This window comes from Haliaeetus leucocephalus, unplaced genomic scaffold (genome assembly GCF_000737465.1).
Source record: "Haliaeetus leucocephalus isolate CR32 unplaced genomic scaffold, Haliaeetus_leucocephalus-4.0 Scaffold195, whole genome shotgun sequence".
NCBI classification, from domain to species: domain Eukaryota; kingdom Metazoa; phylum Chordata; class Aves; order Accipitriformes; family Accipitridae; genus Haliaeetus; species Haliaeetus leucocephalus.
The window spans coordinates 6,666,326-6,686,991 of record NW_010972631.1 but is presented as its reverse complement, the minus strand read 5'-3'; the positions used below and the strand labels follow the sequence as shown (position 1 = coordinate 6,686,991).

Here is a 20,666-nt window from a genome sequence, read left to right as displayed (position 1 = left end):
CTCTGAGGCTATGTTAAGACTTCAGGCCTATCCTTGTCCTCAGTCATGCAGCTCCAGTGACCACTGCTGAAGCCTGCCATGGCTCCTGTCTATCAGGGAAAGCATCCCCTGATTTTCTTTCTATGGAAAAAGGTGCTGGGCAGAGGGCGGTGTTGCTCTAGCTCCCTGTGAGAGGACATGGCTGGAGGACACTGCTGCATCCTGCCCCTGGGATGTGCTGGGAGGTCTCAGTTTTGCTTCTCTAAAGAGGTTGTGCCCTTAATTTGGGCACATCAGTAAGCTGACTCATAAACTGGCACTGGATCCATAAATGCATCATTACAAAGGCCAATTTTGCTGTTGGGTGGGGAGGCAATAGCAGGTGTCTGGCATCTTGTTATCAGCATCTGACACAGTGCCACATTTGGTGGCAAACGTTAGGACATGACAGAGGCGGTGGGACTGCGTCCACCCCTCACAATCCCTGCTATAACCAACCCTGCCAACTTGGTGTTAGCGAAGTCACAAACTCAAGTGGCTTGGGCTGCTGGGATGGATTTTCTACAAGGCATCAGTACGCAGACCGCTGCCGCAGGGACGCTTCTGGCTGAGAGGAACAGAGAACCCTGTATTTCTAAAAAGTACTGAAAAGAGTCAAAAGCTCACCCTTACTGAGCTACCTAACTGGGAAATGAACTCATTTGACTCTCCAGCCACAACTCCTTGTGCTGAACTCTCTCTTTGGGAGAAAAAGTGGAGGGAATTTGGCTGTTATTGCCCAAACCAAGTAATTTAAGAAACAGCAATAAACAATGGATCAATGTTAGCTTTCTTTTAGTTAGAGCAGGTGAAACTAGAAACTAATTTTGAATAATTAAGGTAAATTTGAAAAAAAAAATAAAATTTCAAGTTCCTATTCCCTATCAGGAAGTGGATGACAGAAAAGCAATGTGGTTCTCAATGTTGCTGAAGCGAATTGGTGGGTGGCTCTAAATATTAAGGCATCACTAGGTCTCTCAATACAAATTTAAAAGTCTGATTTGACTTTTCACAATATTGCCAAAAAGTTTGGTCATCATCCAAAAAAAAAAGAGGGGAGGCATATACAGATGGTATACAATTGGTAAATCAGGTAAGGAAGCAGCATATAAATAGAGAAATGACTGTTTCTTTTTATTTAGTGAAAAAACTGTCTGACCCAGCAGTTATGTAATGTCTCAGCATGACTTATTTATTTACTGAAATATTTTTCAGCTGCCTTCAAGGAAGTTTAGATGACTGAGAAATTAGTTTGGGTTGCTTCTCCTGTGCATGTGTGGTGGACCCATGGCCTTGGCAAGAACCTGCTACGGTCACATCTTGGGGCCGCGGGGAGCAACTTGGACCCTGTGCTGCCCAGGCAGCTGCTTTCTTAGGTGTGAATGCTAGTTATGGTCAAAAGCTTAATCTTTCCTCCTGTCTCTGAATAGCTCATAATGGTATTGTTATTGCTTTTTAGCTTCTCACCTGTGGTTTGGGAAAAGGAAGATTAACCAGTTTTCCTCCTGTGAGGATGTAAATTCACCTCTTGTCTTATTGAAGCGCTATGTTTAGTTATCTTAAGAAACAAGATGTAACAGAAAGTATTCTCACATGCTCATCTCACATTTCACATATTGTTTTACTCCCAGTGAGAATAAACCTCACTCGGGTTTCTATCCCCAGTGACAATGTCTAAGTGAGCTTTGAGTACCACCTCTTTACTCTTAATATTCCCTGCATAGGCCACAGATAAGAGCTCTTCCTTATCTGTATTTGTCCACATGCACACTGCAGGAATTTCAGAGGTGAAAGAGTTTTTTTCAGATCTGCCCAGCTGAAAGTTAAAGGGCAGCTCTCCAGAGCACCCAGTAGCTGACTGGTAAGCACAGCTGTCCAGAAAAAGTAGGCTCAGACTAACCAGCTGAGTCTCCGCTGTAGATATACTGAGAATACTTCACAAAGCTTTCAGAAAAGTCAGGAAAAAGTCCTCACGTTGAATAAATATTTCCTTACTGAATTATTAAGAGTATTTTATATCTTTAAACCTGAAAGACTCTGCTAAACTAAATGTAATTTGAGGAATACATACATTTGTTTATTATAATATTTATCAGCTAGGAAACCAAGTTAAATTCATCAGTTCACGTACATTTCTATTCAGTTGCACTTTCAGATTTCCTTTTATCAGCACAGTGCTTTAGGATTTGTATATCACTGTCTCAGAGAAATTATTAAACTCAGTCAAAACCCCAAAAACTATTTGTCTCCATATTAAGTTCTGTAACTCATTTAATCAAAGTTAATTCCAAAATCTGATACCCTACTATATCTTTTAAATTCATCCCGTACAACATCGTTGACTGCATGCCAAATAAACAACATAAATTTTAAAAAAAAAATCAGTCAGCAGTTTGTCAGTCGACTCTTGGACTGCAAAACTGACCTGGTATGAAATGGCCATATTTAGAGAATCTCAGTACAGCTGGGAGTTTGCCATGTGCTTGACCTAAGGTAGCTGTCATGCTTGCAAAAAAATCTTTATTATAATTGTACTTACTGATACAAATGTTATTACTTTTTGGCATCAAGAAAAACCAAAAGCCTGCAAGGAAAAATGCTTGGCAGCACATACCAGCGTGGTAGTGTGGCTCGGCTGTAGCACTGGCCTTCCAGGCACTAGAAATCACCAGGCCATACCCCGCAGAAAGCAGCAAACACCAACTATTTGACAAATCTCGGACTTGAAATAAGCATATGTGTCAAAGACAAAGGATTATAATTAGAGGGACAGGAAAGCCTAGAAAGTAAAAACATTGTCAGAACCCAGCATTTAGTGTTATGGCACAGATGACGTGAACTGGTGTGCCAGCAGCAGGCTTAGCTCCCCTGCCCTCTGCTCAGCCAGGGTATGAAGTAATGTTGCGCAAACAATTTCTGCAAGTAGCCAAATACATGACATTATCTCTATTTATGTAAGCAAGAACAAGTCTGAAAAGTTCTGTATAAACCCTTGTCACTGACTGATCTCTTATACCTTGAAGATGCATTTCATAGAATCATCACAGAATGGTTTGGGTTGGAAGGGACCTTTAAAGATCATCTAGTTCCAGCCCCCCTGCCATGGGCAGGGACACCTTCCACTAGACCAGGTTGCTCAAAGCCCCATCCAACCTGGCCTTGAACACTGCCAGGGATGGGGCAGCCACAGCTTCTCTGGGCAACCTGTTCCAGTGCCTCACCACCCTCACAGTAAAGAATTTCTTCCTTACATCTAAACTAAATCTACTCTCTTCTAGTTTAAAGCCATTGCCCCTTGTCCTAGCACTACATGCCCTTTAAAAAAGCTCGTCCCTGGCTTTCTTGTAGGCTCCCTTTAGGTACTGGAAAGTTCTAAGTACTGGAAAGTTCTAGAAAGGAAAAAAACCAGAATTGTTCTTCCCATTGTATCTTGAAAAAGCTGAAAAGTGCAATTTTATTAGGCTTTCTGAAACCTCAGAGAAACTTTTCCAAATGCCTATAAAGGTGGTGGATTAAATAAATGGTTTGTTAAAGTAAGGGAACAGTTATTGGACTTCATAACACATGCATATTTTTAAATAAAAAAGAAAATACTGTGTGTTTTTTTAAAATTTGGTTTAAAAATTCCATCACTAGAAACACATCATTAGCAGTTTGTACTCACATCAGCTTTGTATCAGAGAAAAAATAATGTTTTGTTTGTGTAACATTGTTAGGCAAAATAGTAACTATACAAATTTAAGAAAGAAAATAATTTATTTATGCCAAGTTAATGGAAATGAGCATTATGAATGACAATTTAAGGAGGATTATATGATGTATTGCAGGTTTCAACCAAGTAAAAATAGAAAAGCTATACAAGCCATAAAAATTGCACAATGTACAACTTTCAGTTCCAGGAAGATTGTGTTTGCAATCCTTGACTACAAATGGAGTTGCTTTCTGACTGTTGAGATAGAACTTCTGGGGCCATAATTAATAGAGACAATCCCGAGCTTTCCAAATGAGTCAGACATCTAAAAATATGATATAATATTGGGCTTAAAGTTGTGAAATTTTTATAAAATCAGTTATTGATTGCCTTCCAGTTTTTGAGCTGGGTTCACAATTTCAAAGTATGTTCCAGCACTGTGAACCAGGCATTTTAAAAATGGAAATAAAGATTACTCTATAACCAATGTGATACTAGCAATAGGGCTTTTAAAAGACAGGCAAAATCCCAGATGAATATTGTGAAATACCCATAAAGTCATAAAAGTCAATAGGTGCCTGCTGAAGAGCTCCTCGTTACGCTAACTCATTAACTCAGGATGCTTATTATTAACTCATCATGCTAAAAAATTTCAGGGAAAATAATGTACATTCAAGATGTCCTTGGTAATCCTCAACAGTCCCTGAGGGCTTTGACAGCTCTGCAATTCAGATGAGCCTTTGAAAGACAAGAGATGACATAAGTCATTTTGGTCACCTCCTGGAGCTGACACATGCAGGAAGCTCAAGCGTTGTTTTCCAGCCATGCTATTGCAACGGCATCTCCTGAACATTATTAATTTAGGAGCGCAGCTCTACCTGGAAGCTCCTGCGTGTCAGCTGGAAAAGCCCGTCGTGTGCAGTAATACCTGTGTCGAGGGATGCTTCCAGAGCAGGGGCTTCGCTAGAATCTAGGTCCGGAGGGGGAAGGAGGGAGTCGAGGGTGGAGGTGTCCCTGTGCCATTGCTCTGCTGCTCCCACCTGAGGCTGACTGGGGTCCCTGCTGCTCCCTAGAGAAAAGATAAGGCTCAGGGGCTGCACACGAGGACAAAGCGAGAAGCATCATCTTCTGCTTGCTCTGCCTGCCAGCCAGCAGGCCACCTAGAAAACACAGACTTCCAGACTTAAAGTGGCTTGAAAATACTTACATTTTTTAATTTAGAGATTCCCATTTACTTCCTCCATGTGTCTCCAAAGCCATGACACAGCACAGCAACCTGAAGAATCCAGAATACACTGGGCAATGTGTTTGCAGGTATGATACAGTATACCAACCCAGGTAGTAAAACCTCGCACTCCTGCTGCCTCCTAAGAGCTGGTGCCACAAGTCGCAGCTTTCTGCTTTAATTCAGCAATCAGCACCAAGTAACGCCCTCCATCCAAAAAAAAAGCAGCTGTTAACAAGGGAAGGAAAAAGCTGGTAGGTAATGTGCTGTGTTCCTCATTGCGTACACTACTTTTGCAGAATATGTGCAATGCAATGCAATGCAATGCAATGATGAAATGCCAGCAGAGAAGTAACATGTCCAGCTTGGCCCATCTATTAGTCACACTGCACACAGTCTGCAGAATTCTAGCTGCTGAGTGAGAATGCATGACTCCCTTAGCTGGCCAAACTGGACAATCTGCAGCAGAGCAAGAGCTGCAGACCAGTTTCTTTCACAGCCCACAAAGCAAACAAAGGAAGGCTGGGGACACGGTGACAACTCCAAATACCATGGAGGTATAGCAGACATGGAGGGAACTGGGAGCATTGCTACTGGAAAGCTGGGGATGTTGCAGGGCATAAAGGGAACAGAGCCGTAACACTGGAGAGAGGCAAGGTTTCATATTGATAAAAGCTCATTCATGCATTTGATTAGTTTGCATATACGAACAGAATTTGAATTCACCTTGTGGATTCCCTGAATTCTGCCCTGACCTTCTCAACTGTGCAGCACGATTATGGTACAAGCAAAGTTTGGTAGGTCAAACCCACTTCAGAGACAGCTAGCATGGAAAGATCAGAGCCAAAGGATCTGAGCAGTGATTTCTCAGGCAGGCTCAGTGGCAGGACTGGTGGTACCAAAGAGCTTCTGAGGGCTGTGAGACCATGGAGGTCTTTCCTTTGGCAAAGCATTTGGTCAAGGAGAACATGATGTTCTGGAAAGCTGTGATCTTTTTAAAGAAAAGAGTAACAATTTTGTTCAGCTGTACAGGCTGTCTGTTATTTAAATCATTTATATAGTTCTCCTAACAACAATATAGTCATATAGGGATGATACCATTTAAGGAATAAAGCAGGACTACTACTGTGTCTAAGTTAATAGCAGCTAGAACAGTGTATGGCACATTTCCCCATTATTTCTTAATAAACTGTATGTGAATTCTTGCAAAATAGTAAATACCAACCTGGTATTTGTAGAATTTTTTTGTCCTTGCTCTGAATTGAAAGAATGAGATTTATTGGATTATGAACAACAGAAGGATAAATAAAATAATGAAATCTTAACCAGCTGTAATCACAGTTAAATTGGTGCAAGCACATTAAGTAAAACTTGGCTTTACAGGAAAAAAACTCAGATTATTTTATTGATAAATACTTTAATTTTCTTGAAAATTTGTTTAGGAAACTTCAGTCTTGAACAGCTAGTTCTAGGAGAAAATTGAGCAATTATCCATCTATTTATTTATTAATAGTAGAAAGTATTTCCTACAAGTGCAAGAATTCAGGCTATCAGACTGTTACACCCACAAGCTCTGAATCACATCTGGCATGACAGTTTACAAGAAGAGATAATTTGTATGAGGCACATGGGATTTACAGAAATTAATTCTTTGACCTACAAAAAGTTTGTCCTTCAAAAAAGTCAGTGGAGAGTTTTCTCATTAATTTGAACAGAGGAAGGATCAAGACTATTGTCTTTAAAAGTTAATGTGCAACTATCTAGAGCTAATAAAAGAAAGTGAGCCATATTTTGGCAGTGAAGAGCTTTATTTTCAGTGCAACTCACAAAGTATAAGAAACAAAGAATAGTTTTCTGTCAATCAGCTCATACTAATTATGAAGATTACAAAAAGGGTGGACCAAGGTTTAATGGGTCAAATTCTGACCTCATTTGTCTTGACTCTTCTGAGTTTAAAGAAGTTACTCTGGATTTTTGTCAGTCTAAATGAGATTAAAATCTGATGAACTGAATGCAAAAGAAGTGGTGTTGTTCATGATTTGCAGAAACCTTGTTCACAGGAGACATGGTTTAAAAATAGGTCCTTAAGAGTACTTTCCCTCCGCTATATATTGTTTTAAAGTCATCTTACAAGTGTAGTAACTACACCTAAATCTTCCCAAGTGGAAACATCCTAGAACACAGTTAGGGCTTGAGTAATTTAGATCGTCTGATGTTTTACCAAGCAGCAGGATAAGGTAGATGTTTTGCAAGACTCTGGAAAACCTTTTTCTTCATTAAACTTTAAAATATCTAGAGATAGTATTTATGCCTATACATGTCTTATTCCCCACTTTAACTAAGTGATGCCACAGTAAATACAGTGAGCAAAAGAAACAGTCGGGATAAATATCACTGTATTTAATTAAAATACTTTCCATTACACAACATTGTGTTGTACTGAAAAGCCCATGGGATTTTGCCACTGACTTGAATAAAGCTGGTATTTCACTCACAGCCATCACACAGGTACATCAAAAATGCTCCTAACCACCTGTTAGGCTAATGAAAGAAGCAGCTTTACTTGCAGACTTTGCCTCACTAGCGTCTTTAACCTAACTGGGCTACAATAACATCACAGCCCTTTGCACAGCAGGATGCCTCTTGGGCTGTTTTTTCCATGCCGGTTGTTGAGAGTTTTAATCACGTGCACTAAATAGAATCATTTCTGTTTGTTACTCTCAGTGCAGTAATACAAAGCTATTGATTCTCTGTAGATTTGTTTTGGAGAAAGCCTCTCAGCTTTCCTCGTTCACATACCCATGCCCCCTTTCCCCTGACACACCACGGATCAGGGAACCAAACTTAGCAGAAGGAAAGCTGAAGTTTTCTTTGGCAGGTTGGCCAAGATACCATAACGACAGCTTTGACGAAAGTCCCCATCTTCCCAGTGATCTACAAGCCTCAGTTCCCAGGACCCTCAAAGGAACAGCCAGGGAAAACAAAGAGTTTTCGAAGCTGCTTTTCACTCCCTTGCAGTTCCAAGCTCCAGCTGTCACACTGGGGATAGTACAACAAAGGTCAAGTCCTTCTGGACGGACAGTCTGGTGGAGCACTCTGAAGGTCTGGCTATGCACAACTTGTCAGAAAAAGACACAAACTGAAGGTGATTTTGGCAAGCACCGTACACCCCACCAGCATCAGTGGAGAAGGCTTCAGGATGCATGAAGGGGTACCTACTTCCCACAGCCCACAAGCTACCATGAGGGCAGGTGGCGTACAGTGGCTTCCACTAGCAAATCAACTATTTGATGATGACTCTTATCGTCAGAAATGTTCGTTAGAATTACAGTTCCATTTATTTTACTGTCAGGGCCCTGAGGGTCCAGGACCCCATGCCAGCTCCCCTGGGGCCATCAGTCCCTGCCCCAGCATCGCTGCTCTCCAGCTGCCCACAGCCCACAGCCCTGCCTGGCCATGGGCCCCACCAAGCTGGGCCCACTTGTGGGTCCACAGCCCATCCCGGCCTTGGTCCATCCCCAGGGAAGTGCCTGATGCTTGGGGCTGGGGTTGCCCCCCAGCCCACTAGTCCCCATGGGGATTCCCCCTGCTCCCACCCCCCAGGGAGCAGCCCCCCATGCAGTGCTCTGACATGTATTTCCTTAATTGTGTATCTAATTGCTTGTAATCACAGCTGGGATTCCCCTTTGCTCTTGCTTAAGAAATTGCTTGTATTTTAAAAGCTTTTCATTTTCATTGGTCTTCATATGCGCATATATCAGCTTAAAGTTGTGCTTCTCTTTTTCTACAGCGCATTACAAAAGCTCTTTTTTTCCTTGTGCTACAGGCCAGAGAAAAGCTAAAAAAGAAATTACTGAGTTTATTCCTGAGAAAAGGATTATAGAAAAACAAATGCCCCCCCCCCCCCAACCCAACAATGTCTCTCCTCCACACTAACAGAAGCATCCTACACTCCAGTGATCGTGGCCCCAAGAGCTGGGATGGCAGGCTTAGCACAACTGGGAAAAAGTTTCCGTATGAAGCTACCCTTGAAACTTGATTGAACTATCGACTCACTAAGGATTAAAAGTAGAACAGCTAAAAAAGATTGCTGTTACAGTCTTACGAGCTGGGAGTCAGGAGTTTCCTGGAGGTTTCCAAGAAGCTATGGCACAAGGGACCAGGGGATGCTGGATTTGGCCAAATATCCTTTTCTCTGTGGTCCTGGGAGGTAGTGAGATCAGATGTCCCTACGTTCTCTTCTGCTTTCCAGTGGCTCTCACCTACAGGAGCACTCTGCAGAGCTAACTCCAGGGAACCAACCCCCTGAACACTGCCATTGAAATTTCCTAAAGACAACATGTGAATGCAATTGCGACTTCTCCAGGAAAGATTCATCACATACTACACAGTGTTCATAGGAATTTTCTCAGTCATTGTTGTCAAACAAACTTTAAAAATGCCAGACCCATTTCTTCCATGATTACTGTCACAAATCTAATCAACTGCATACTATGCTGGCTGAAGGTCTCAACCAAATCATAATTTTCATTGATTTCCCAGCTTTTGATTAAAACCCTAAAAAAACCTTTCATACAGCAATTTCAATCAATAACTTAGGAAAAAAACTCATGTTATTTCTAACAAAGATCCCCGTAGAAGATTTCAAAACCTTTACTCAACCTCCTAAATATTTGGCACAGCACATCCTTGCAAGCCTGAAATTATTACTCTGTTTGTTATGGCTTCTTTTATTATGCTATTATACAAGCCTGTTGTACCTTTTCATTTGTAGCACATTACCTCAGACTTGTTCAGGTACAAAGATGGACTTCTAGGATGATCAGGGGAATAGAGAACCTATCATATGAGAAGACAGAATGAAGAGCTTGGCTTGTTTAGCTTAGCAAAATAAAGGCTGTTAAGGGATTCAGTTGCTGTCTATAAATATATCAGGGAGATGGGAGAGCCGTTTAAACTAAATGACAATGTTGGCAAGGAAACCCATCAGCACAGATTGGCCAGAATTTAACCTATGCTAGACACCAGAAACAGGTTCTCACTTGGAGCAATGAGATTTGGGAACAATTTTCCAGCTGGAGTAACAGCAGCAAAAATCTTAACTGCACTCACAGTGGAACTTGATAAGTTTATGAAGGGGATTATAGAATGGGATTCCTGCAATATTAGGACAATAGATTTGATGACCCATTAGATCCTTTCCAGTCCTGTGTTCCTGTATAAAGCTATAGAATATCATACAGATTCTGTAACCTTCAACCATGCATGCTTCAGAACAAGATATGCCAGCATATTTTATATGTTTCTGTAGGGTTCGGCGTTCGGAAGATCTCGCGATGTCACGGAAAGTTAGAGGGTTAGTCGCAGCCTTATGATGTGTCTGTAATCCCGCCTACCCTTGTTAGTATAAAAGGAATTGACTGCGCAATAAAAGGCGGAAGTTGGCGCTCACACTGTGTGTGTTATCTGTCTCTTTCCCTGGTCTGGGGTTGACCAGTGATCTAATCGTGGCACCTTGATATGCAGCGAACGCTACATGTTTCAAGCTATTTAACAACAAAACAAAACAAAACAAATCAAAACCCCCAACCAAATAGTTCAGTTTATTAACTGTATTTGTTCAGGGTGGTGGTAAAACTTAAATAATTTTCTCTCCCTCAGTGAGTATAAATTCAATAGGACCCAAATGTATTACAAAATAAACATCTTTTACATTCAGTTGTCCATCACTGAAATTCCTAAGATTATTGATAATTAGTTCGACTTGTCCTCTAGCACTGTTTAAGGTTTATTACAAATTTTATACAATATTTTATCCATGACTTAAAAACGTTTGCTGCTGAAGTTCAACTGTTATTTACGGTATTCTGCTCTAAGCTATAAATTAATTAAGGACAAGTACATTTTTGTGCTAATGCATTTTATGTTGGAGGGTATCCAAAAGATATAGCCAAAGGAACAGAATTATGATTGTTTCTCATTTACTTTGGTCATAGCATGGGTTGTCCACGTGAGAGGAAAGACATTTTGTTAAAAACAGAGCCATTTGTTTTTGGAGATACTTTATAGAACTTCAGTTTTTTTATGGTTAAAAGATTGCTTATGCTGAGCTTGAAGTAAAAACCCATGAACATCTACAAAGCAGAAAACTTCTTGGGCAAAAAAAAAGTTTGGAAAAAAATCTACTTTCACCAAAAGCAGTAAAATGTTTACACAAAAATCAATCATTTACAAAAAGTATTTATTTCTCACTGCACACACATACACATACACACACATAGAGCCCCCCCAAATGGGATGAAACTATGGCCATGATGGAACTACACGTATTTTCACTTTCCCGTAACTCCTATTTGAAATTTTGATATAAATATTAGCATGCTATCTTGATATAAAGTGTACGAGCACAGTCAAGGCAATTTTAGTATGCAGATGCCCAAAACATTACTATAAGATACAGGTAATTAATAGTATCTTAACCTGATTCACTCTAGTCTCACCTAAGATGGCTTCATAAATATAGTAACACTTTTGCCGGTTTTGTTATTAGCAGTTCGCTTTCTTAGCCAGTGAAGTTAAAAATCTCTCACCAGTTTCTTGGGAACAATGCTAATTTCAGCTCTTCAGATTCAGCATTAGATGTGCAGGAAGAAAGGATCCAGTAGAATGGAAAACATCTCTCCATTGTCATCAGTTAATGGGTGGCTTAGGACCTGAATTACTGACTTCTAATGTCTTTTCCTACCTTACATAAAAATTCTTTTGAAAGCATCCTAAGCTTCTGGCTTTAATCAAACATGGTGAAAAGAACCCATTTACATATGTGTTCATCTACATAGCTTTGCATGTATTTTTTTCATTTTAATTTTGTTGCCTTTTGCTTTTAGCATATGCACATTCACTCAAGCATTGTGAAGGAGCATCCATCCATCTTCTCCAGCCTCTTCTTATGCAACATCCCTCCTTCATGCCTCCTTTACACTTTCTTCTCTCAACTAAGCAATCACAGTTTCACTTTTGACTCTGACAATGCTAGTGATTTTCATCATAGCCTCAGTTTCTATTCCCATTATATATTTGTAAGGATTCGGTCAGAAGAGATATGCATTTTTCAAGTTCCTGATTTACCTCAGCAGTCCACATGATGTATATACATCAAAACAGTCTTGTTTCCTCCTTAAACTGCTACTTTTGTCACAAGCAAAAATAGTCCTTGACTTGAACAGAAACTGTCCACGTGCTCTGAACTCTTTCAGGAACAAATTGGTCATGAATAAATGGAGACTGATGAGTTTGCAGAAGGCTGATGTTCTGAAACATATTTTCATACATGGGGGGAAATGTCCTCACTATTTTTAAGAGAAAACTTGATCCATATTCAAAAGAAAAGTTATATACTTCCTGACACTAGATTCTGAATTTACACATCAGTAATTCAAATTTTTTTTCAAAAGGTGCTCCTTTGATTTGTCAACATTTATTTGCCATCAGACTGCTAATTCTTAACTTCTGTGTCACCATTGTGTGATGGTAGGCCAGGTTGGTAGTAAACAGGAGCCTGTATTTTCTCATGACTTCTCTGCTGTTTATATGGAATAGATTAGTGGTTGTGGTGGGATTCCTAACAGACGCTTATTCACATAACAAAAGCACAATGGTATCTTGCATGCAGATCCTGTGCAGAGCTGCCGAACACTGACAAGGCAAAGATCATGAACTTATTTCACAAGTAAGTCAATGAAGAAGTGTCGGGCCCCTGAAAAGTGTCTGAGAAAATCCTAATAGGCCACATCATTTTGTTCAGGTTTGTTTATCAGATACACGAGATTACTTCACTAAGGAATCTCCAGCACTGTAGGTTTTAAGTCTCTGTTATGACTGGTTTAAGTATAGTAGAGCCTCCCTAAGGACTGCTGGTTTCTGTGCTCCTCTGAAATATGAGGGAGGAACAGTCTAGGGATGGTCAGATAGTTTATGGTACTAATTCTAGATCTATACCCCTGGGCAACAATTTCATGTGCAGGTTTTTTATTCATTTGCCATGAGAGGCAAACCTGTTCTCAAGAATCTCGAGTTTTATAAGATCATTTCTGTGCATTGCGGCAGCCAGAGAGTGTTTGCCTTTACCCTTCCTTGCTCGTCCGCAGCTCGAGGAGCTGGGCTTTCCAGTGTTGGCTGCCTCTCATCCTGGCTGTGTCTGGGAAGGAAGCTGGAAGGTGGGTGACCTTGGCATCTTTCAAACCCATAGAGTTCTAGTAGAAAACCAGTTTGTGCTCCTGTCATGCCCTGGCACCAGCTCTCTTTGGCTGGTTATTTTTCCTTTATGTGGGCTTTGAAGCCGTGTCCACCAACAAACAGAACGGGGTGGTCCTTCACACACTCAACAGCAGATCTGCAGAAAGCCTTGTCCATGGATGCAGAAGTTAACATGACTTGGAGGGACACAGTAGAAATACTTGGAAGAAATATTTACGATCGCTAACCAGATAAACCATATCAGGTTCCGACAATCTCTTAAACTATAGCTGGACAATAGCTGGAGGCAGGGAGAGTGCTTAGGGGAAGTTTCAAATCCTTGTCCTGCACTTGCTTTCCCCTGCTAGTTGCTTTTGGCCAGTAGTTTGTGTGTTGGTTGGTTTGTTTGCTTGCCCAGAGCAGAGCACAAATGCAGTCCCTAGCTGCCACAAATTATGCTGTGGAGTTGCCTGCAGTTGACTGAATGCCAGGAGCTGGCACAGAGAGAGTGCAAGGCTTAAACCTCACCTAGGGAAAACTAGGCGGTGGCTTACTACTAATTTAGTAAACTTCTCTCTTTTCATCTGATTGCTTATGACAGGACATGGAGCTACAACTGTAGGACTTGATGCTCAGCTATTTTAAATTACTATGGCTTGGCTGGGGCCCTTGAAAGCAGGCTTCTTTACCCCACTGTAGTTCTGACATGAAAAACGTATTGTTATCTCACTGGGGATGCTTTTATTGAATTGTTTTGAATGTATATGTTATGTTTCCTTTATTGTCCAAATGCGAAAGACTTCTATTTTTAGAAGAAAAACTGTAATTCATGCCCAGCAACAACACAAGCTAACTGTATCCTCAGCTGAAGTACACAAAAATCATAATATCTCCCAGCAGGTGCTCTGGAACTGGCTTATGTTAGTCTTAAAACACAAAAATTTGTTGTCATTACTGAGAAGTTCAAATAAGAAAGCTGTTCCTGCAAAACAGTATTTAATGGGCCTGCAAATAAGAACAGAGCAGCAGGGAACTGCAAAATGTTATCTCAAAAGCACTTGCCTCACCCTTAAATCAAATCCAAAATCAACTCTTCCTATGGAGAGAAAGAAGGGCAGAGCATGCTGTTTGTCACTGGGCATGTGAATGAGTTGCATGCCATGGCTTAGATGTCACAGCACTCTTTTCAGTAATATTTTTAAGCTTTCAGTAATGCTTCAAGTACCTAAAATTAAAGGTGAATATCTTGAACAGCAAGGATCTTAATCTTAAATATATTTAGAGATTTATGTTTATTAATGTAACAGTTGTTCCTCAGAAACTTTTCTGCTGAATTAGTGCTGGAGTTGCAAGTTTTTAAACAACCTGTATCCAAATTTTTGTTAAGCCAGAAAGACTATTTAAGATAAAAGTACTGGAAACATAAATTACACTTTCAGAGCTGCAATTTAAAACTGTATTGAATTGCTTCTTAATTGCAGAATAGTCTGATATCTGAAATCATTAGCAATGTTCGAGGTGCATGTCACCACTAAAATTCCACATAAGCATATTTTTAAAATTATCTCTTCTTTCACTTAGCCATTCTGTTCAAGAATCTCCTTCTCATGGATGAGTTGGTAAAATATGCATCACTCAAAGCTCTGTAAAGAATGCAGCCTCTGCTCTGCTTTATGTCAGATGATTTCATAGCTCTTGGAGAAAGATTTGAACAGGGATGTTGGCAGATAAAAGTCCTTTTGGTTTGCTTTAAAATTGTGATATATTCATTTCTAATTTTAACAAAGCATGCATTGTACACAGGGCATTGGAAACTTATGCAAGAAGAGGGGGGGGTCTTTTTTACTTCATGCTAACACTTCAGGACAGAGTTGCCTCTCAGGTTCTGCTTCACTAACAGGAGGAACAAATCCTGGGGCTCTAAGGCATGAGCACTGTCCTTTCACAGGAGAGGAGGGCCAAGGGATTCAGCCAGCATCAAATCTTTATGAGTTGCTGCAAACCCCAATGCTCTACTTCTGCATGGAAGAGTGTAGAAAGCCCTGCATGGCCTGATGTTCCCACTATGTAAAAGTTGTGTGGTCCATTCTGCTGAAGCCAAGGGTTCAAAGTAGTTATTTGAATTTCTGGTTGGTTTGTTGGCTGTTTATGGATTAGCCATTGATGCATCAAGAAATTCTTATTATTCTCCTCTCTGACAGAGCTTAGAATTGCCTGTATGAGTTTTTTATGTTATTCATTGAACTGCTGTTCAATAAAAGACAGTCCTCCAAAACCACATATGGTTAAAATAAGCTTTTTTTACTGGCATGTTTTTCCTTGTTCACGTTTCCTTCTGAAAAGGAGATAGTCCTGTGAAACCCTGTGCACAATTGTGCCTGTAGCTCTAAGCACTGTTTGTCCATGAGGAACTAAGAAGACCCAATGAAGTGTTATTAGCTTTGACTCATCTGACCAAAGTATCATCTGCTATGCTCATTAATTACAATAGTTCAGGTGGAAACATTGGTCCCCGAGCTTTATTCAAATTGTCTGGGTTTGGGTTTTTTTTACTCATCTAATGAAAAGAGAACCAAGGAAACAGACATTTGAAGCAGAACAGTAGAAAGCAAACAAAGGTGCGTGCAGAGGAGATACTAAAATAATGCCTAAGGAACCAACTCAAAAAAATCAGTTTAAACATGTGTCACAAAATTTTTTCCAATGCTAGAATTTTCCAGCATTGGAAGTTCAAAATATTCTTGGAAAGCAGTCACTCTATCTGTAATCTTAGAAAAGTCTGATTCAATAATAGTAAAATATATCTTTATAACGCAGAAGGGGTTTTATGTGATTGTTCAGATGATCCCAGGCATTTGATGTGTTCAGATGAGTATGAAATGAGGGTTATGTCTAAACTAGTAGATTAAACAGGGCCAGGGCTTGGTCAAAATTTTGGCAGGGACTAACCAGTGGTCGTCCTGGAATGGTTCAGGAATTAGCCCTGGCTGGGGACCAGCCTAGCCAGGGGTTGCCAGCTTGGACATAGCCAACCTGTCTTGAAGGCTAAGAAAGTTTAATAATGTAGGTATGACCAGCCAGTGGCAACTGGACTGAAGGTCAGAGAATCAGCATTAGCATTGTCTAATTTCCTGAAAACAGACATAGCCAAAGTGCCACCCATAAATTCTTGACAGTTTCTGTATGGCCGTTGCCACATTGCTTTCAAACAAGGATAAAACTGTGAGAAGTGGAAATGTGTATTGTTGCTCTAGAAAACTGCAGCAGAACCACAAAGCCCTGATTTTTGAGAGGAGAGCAAGCAAATGAGAAGTACCCAGCAGATGGTACAGTCAGATGGAATGAATTCGTGAGGGGGAGTGCAGCAGAGAGAAGAGGAACAACAAGCATGGTAAAAATATGGGAATAGCAGCTGCCATATCTGTTTCCACAAAAATAAAGCAGGTTGAACAAATTGCCTCAGGAGCCTGCCCTGTGCCCAGATGCAAAGGGAAGAACTAAGAAGACAACTTTTCAAGGAAGTGTAGTGCCATGCAGATGGGTGAGGGTGGACTCTGCACTGTTGCAGTGGTTAGAGAGGGATCAGAGATGATCACTTCCAAAGCTGGAAGATCAGCTGAGGTGGACACTGGGACCCAGAGAGAAGTCCAGCTTGCCTGGCAGGCAATAGTGAATGCCAAACAGAGCAATGACACAAATCTCAGACCACAGAGAGACACGAACTGAGATAATTCTGATTCCAAATGAGTCAGCTGAATATCCGGATAAATTCCTAATAAAAGCATATTTACACTGGCAAAGTGTCATTGCAATTGTTGATTATCCTCTGCCTTCCCGAAGGCAGTGTTTCTATCCCACGGCAAGGGTGATGGACAATACCTACCACTGGCAAAGAGATCCTGACTGACAGGTACAAAGGTTTCATACAAAGGCTTGTCACAGAGCTATTCCTTCCCCGTGTCCCTCCCTAGCAGCACGAGCAATCTTGCGGTCCACACATTTTTTCCCACTGTGGCATAGGCTCTGCTGAGGAAATATTGTTGAAGCGGAAAAAACAAGAGCCTTCACCTCGTTTCTTGCGCTGTAGTGCTGTAGCATCAGATGAATAAGTAACTGTGGGAAGATTATTGCTTAACCCTGTAACCGTGAGACGGAGGTGCTTTCTGGAAATGGCATGTGCATAAGCCAGCTGCAACAGGCAAGATATGAGGAACTGGGACAGCATCAGCATGTGTAGGCTATTCTGAGAAGTTAGCTAAAAATCTCTACCAGGTATCCTTGGTGCAATACTTCTTTCAGTGGCTCTTAGCCTGGCATAATTTTCACAGGGATGGCAAAAGTCAATTCACTGCCACAGAGCAGTTCCCTGGCTGAATTTCAGTAGATCACTCTGGAACATGGAGACATTAAAGCTGTTCAGCAAAATGGTTATGGGATTGTTTTCACATGGGCAAACAACAATTTTCTCTCATCTCATTCTTGGAAATGCTCAAAGCATTCTAGTTGAAACTTCCAAAAACAATTCAGACTCAGCCAGACATCCAGCCTGAACAACTGAAGTTTGGCAAAGCTGTAAACAACTGGGCTTCATACAAGACTAGATTTTTTAATGAAAAATGTCAGGCAAACTTAGATAGGGGTCTTCTTATCAGCTGGTTCTGTACTATGTCTTCTGTTCTACATCCCAGCTTAACATCGCATTGGTAAGTCAACTGGCATACCTGACTTTTAATATAGCATGTAGTATCTGCTCACATTTGTACTTCCCCTTTTCATCTATTGTTAATTCCCAGTTGATTAGCTATATTTTGCTAACACAATGACAAAACTTGAGACTAACAGAAATCCTTGAAATGCCTCTATAAACAGAGTTTCAGGTTATTTTCTAGATCAGAGAAATCTGTGTCAGCCTCACAAAAGTATCTGGGTGGAACATCTTGATTTTTCCCAGTTTTCTCATGACTTTAAGGAAGGACTCACAAAGAAAAGCAACTGAAGCAGTTGACTTAGATCAACTAGTTCTCTTTCTAGAATTAAACAGATGAGACTCAGAATGTGCCTGTTGATAAGACTGCTTATCAATAAACCGATTCCCTCCCTTCTGTATTCAAGAAGCAGCATTTTTAAAGATGCTAAAAATAAAAACAGAGGTTTTATCAAATAAATTAATATGGTTTTGTTTGTAACTGAAACATCAGAAGTAGTGTCTCTTCTGACTTTCACTACCTTATTCTCAGTGGATTTCATAGTTTCTTAGAGAGTACAGGAAAAAAGGAGTTGGTCATGACTGGTGAGCTGACACACAGCACATTCTCAAAGATGCCCTAAGAAATTTCTAAATATTCCTTACAATAGTTTCAGCCAAACTTGCTAAGTTTTTTCCTTTATTTGATCTGCAAATGACCTCTTCTGGCAGCGCTCTGAAAATATACAAAAATAACATAACATCTACAATTTATGTTTTCCTGCCTGCAATGCTCTATGACAGCATTTTTAAGGTGAACCTGACAGTCTGCCAGACTTTTCTGCAATGTCCTTGGGAATTTTGACCTATTAACTACAATGGAGTTTTAATGCAAGCTTTTTAAAGCAGGCTTGTTTCCATAAAGAAACTGTTTTAATTTTAGGGGTTACGCAGATGAAATGCTACTCCTCAGAGTTGGAATCCAGAGGATCCCACTGAACTGTATGACAGAATTGCAAAGTTTTTGCATTCCTTGAGAAGCTCGTAGAAGGAGATTTGTACAAAAGAAGACAAAATAAAACAAAATCAAAATACAACACTAGGTATTTCTTAAACTGTCAAAGGCTACATAATCTAGTATCATCACTGGACTCACAGAAAACCTAAGTTTGATGCTTTCTTCATAGTATAGTGACACGATATTATTTATTTGTACTGGTAGATTTCTTTTTCAATGATGGCTTTGTGCTGGCTTAGGTTGTCTCTATGGAGAGAAATGGGAAATACGAGGTTAATACCAATATTCTCCAGCACTTAAATCAGTTCCTGTGGCCTAGAGAAGGGCTGGGACACCTGGACACTACCTATAAAGGCTCAAGGATGTGCTTTTCTCACTTTGCCCCTGGTGTTACAGCTATGCATCTGTCCTGCTGCTAAGGTTTTGCCCTTTGGGGATTTCCACCACAGGGGGACTGGAAGCAGGACAGTCTGATTAGAGCTTGCAGCTGAAATTATGCTGGGCAATTTCTTCTAGTAAACAATTCATCTCACCTAAAAGCATGGGTTTGAGTACACTGAAGCAGATTTGGGTCAAATTCATTATGAAGTTTCAGTGAAACAAAAAATGAAAATGGAATGTATGAACTGCAGAAACAGTTCCTTTTGCTATTTCCGATCTTTTTTTTCCCCACACTAACATCACAAGTCAGAGGTACTATCAAAGTGAAGCAGAAAAATGATGAGAAAATGGTTTCTCTGCCCTCTTTTTCCACATATCCAAATTCCCTGTCAAAGCCCAGCAGTGTTTTAAGTTCTTGCTATACACAAAGAAACTGTTCTTCAAATTGTCTGCATGATACAAAATGGGTATTTGAATGCAAATGAGTAAATTTTGGGTCACAGGGAGTAAGAACAACTCCATGACTTTGCATGGAGCTTCGGGTCTTCCCAAGTGTCAGCTCTTGCTCTGGTGAATATTTAAGTATTTCATACAAAGTAGACTTTTTTTTCTGCAAAGAGAAAAGCAGTGATCTCAGAATACCTTGTATTTAAAGTATTTTCCTGGGAGGTGGAAGACTGTGTTTTAATCCCTATATTGTAGCAATAAAGTATTCTAACCTTTTCCTTTCTGGGTTGTTTTGGGTTTTTTTCATGGTCCCAAACTCCCACTTGTCTTCCTGTTCTTTAAATTTTGCTAGAAGAGCCCCATAATAAAAACAGTATTTTGCAGTCTAGTAAAATATTTAATCCAAACAAAACCTAGTGTGCCTTACTGTAAATCCTGAAAAAAATATAGCAAAGCATTTATTCGTTTTTATTTTTTAGATTCAGCCATCAATCAAAAAAGTACATATATATGCACAGTCTTAATCATAATTAATTTTCCTGGGAATTCCTTGGAAAGACTAACTGAGCAATGCCTCCTTCCCACTTTTCTCTTTGGGTCTCTCTCTTACATGCTGGCTATTTCTGAAACCTGTCCTCCATCACCTTTTTCTCCTCGCTTACAGCTTCAGAGGTGTAGGGGCAGAACTGGGAGCACTGTGAATATTCTTGTTTTCTCTCTGGGAGGAAAACAGTGCTGCATTTGTGAAAAGTTCCTTTTGTGGGTGAACCACCACAGTATTACTGAGTGATTGATTATTACATGAAAACTTTTATGACCAAGAAATCAAAGCCTGTTTCCTAGGGGATTATACATTAAGATCGCTCAAATATTTTTTATATTGACCATGTTAACAAATATAACTAAAACAAAGATATAAGGTGACAACTAATATAAAATGTAAAATATCAATGGACATATTGCATAG

The 20,666-nt window shown here is 40.2% G+C and overlaps 1 protein-coding gene across 1 annotated transcript in view; it reads right to left on the bottom strand.

Moving 5' to 3' along the window:
- FILIP1 (filamin A interacting protein 1) overlaps positions 1–20,666 on the bottom strand; it is a 108,686-nt gene that overhangs the window by 75,560 nt on the left and 12,460 nt on the right. Inside the window, exon 2 of the mRNA XM_010565772.1 lies at positions 4,638–4,778. The gene's annotated coding sequence lies outside the window, so the exon portion shown is untranslated. The remainder of the gene's footprint in view (positions 1–4,637; positions 4,779–20,666) is intronic.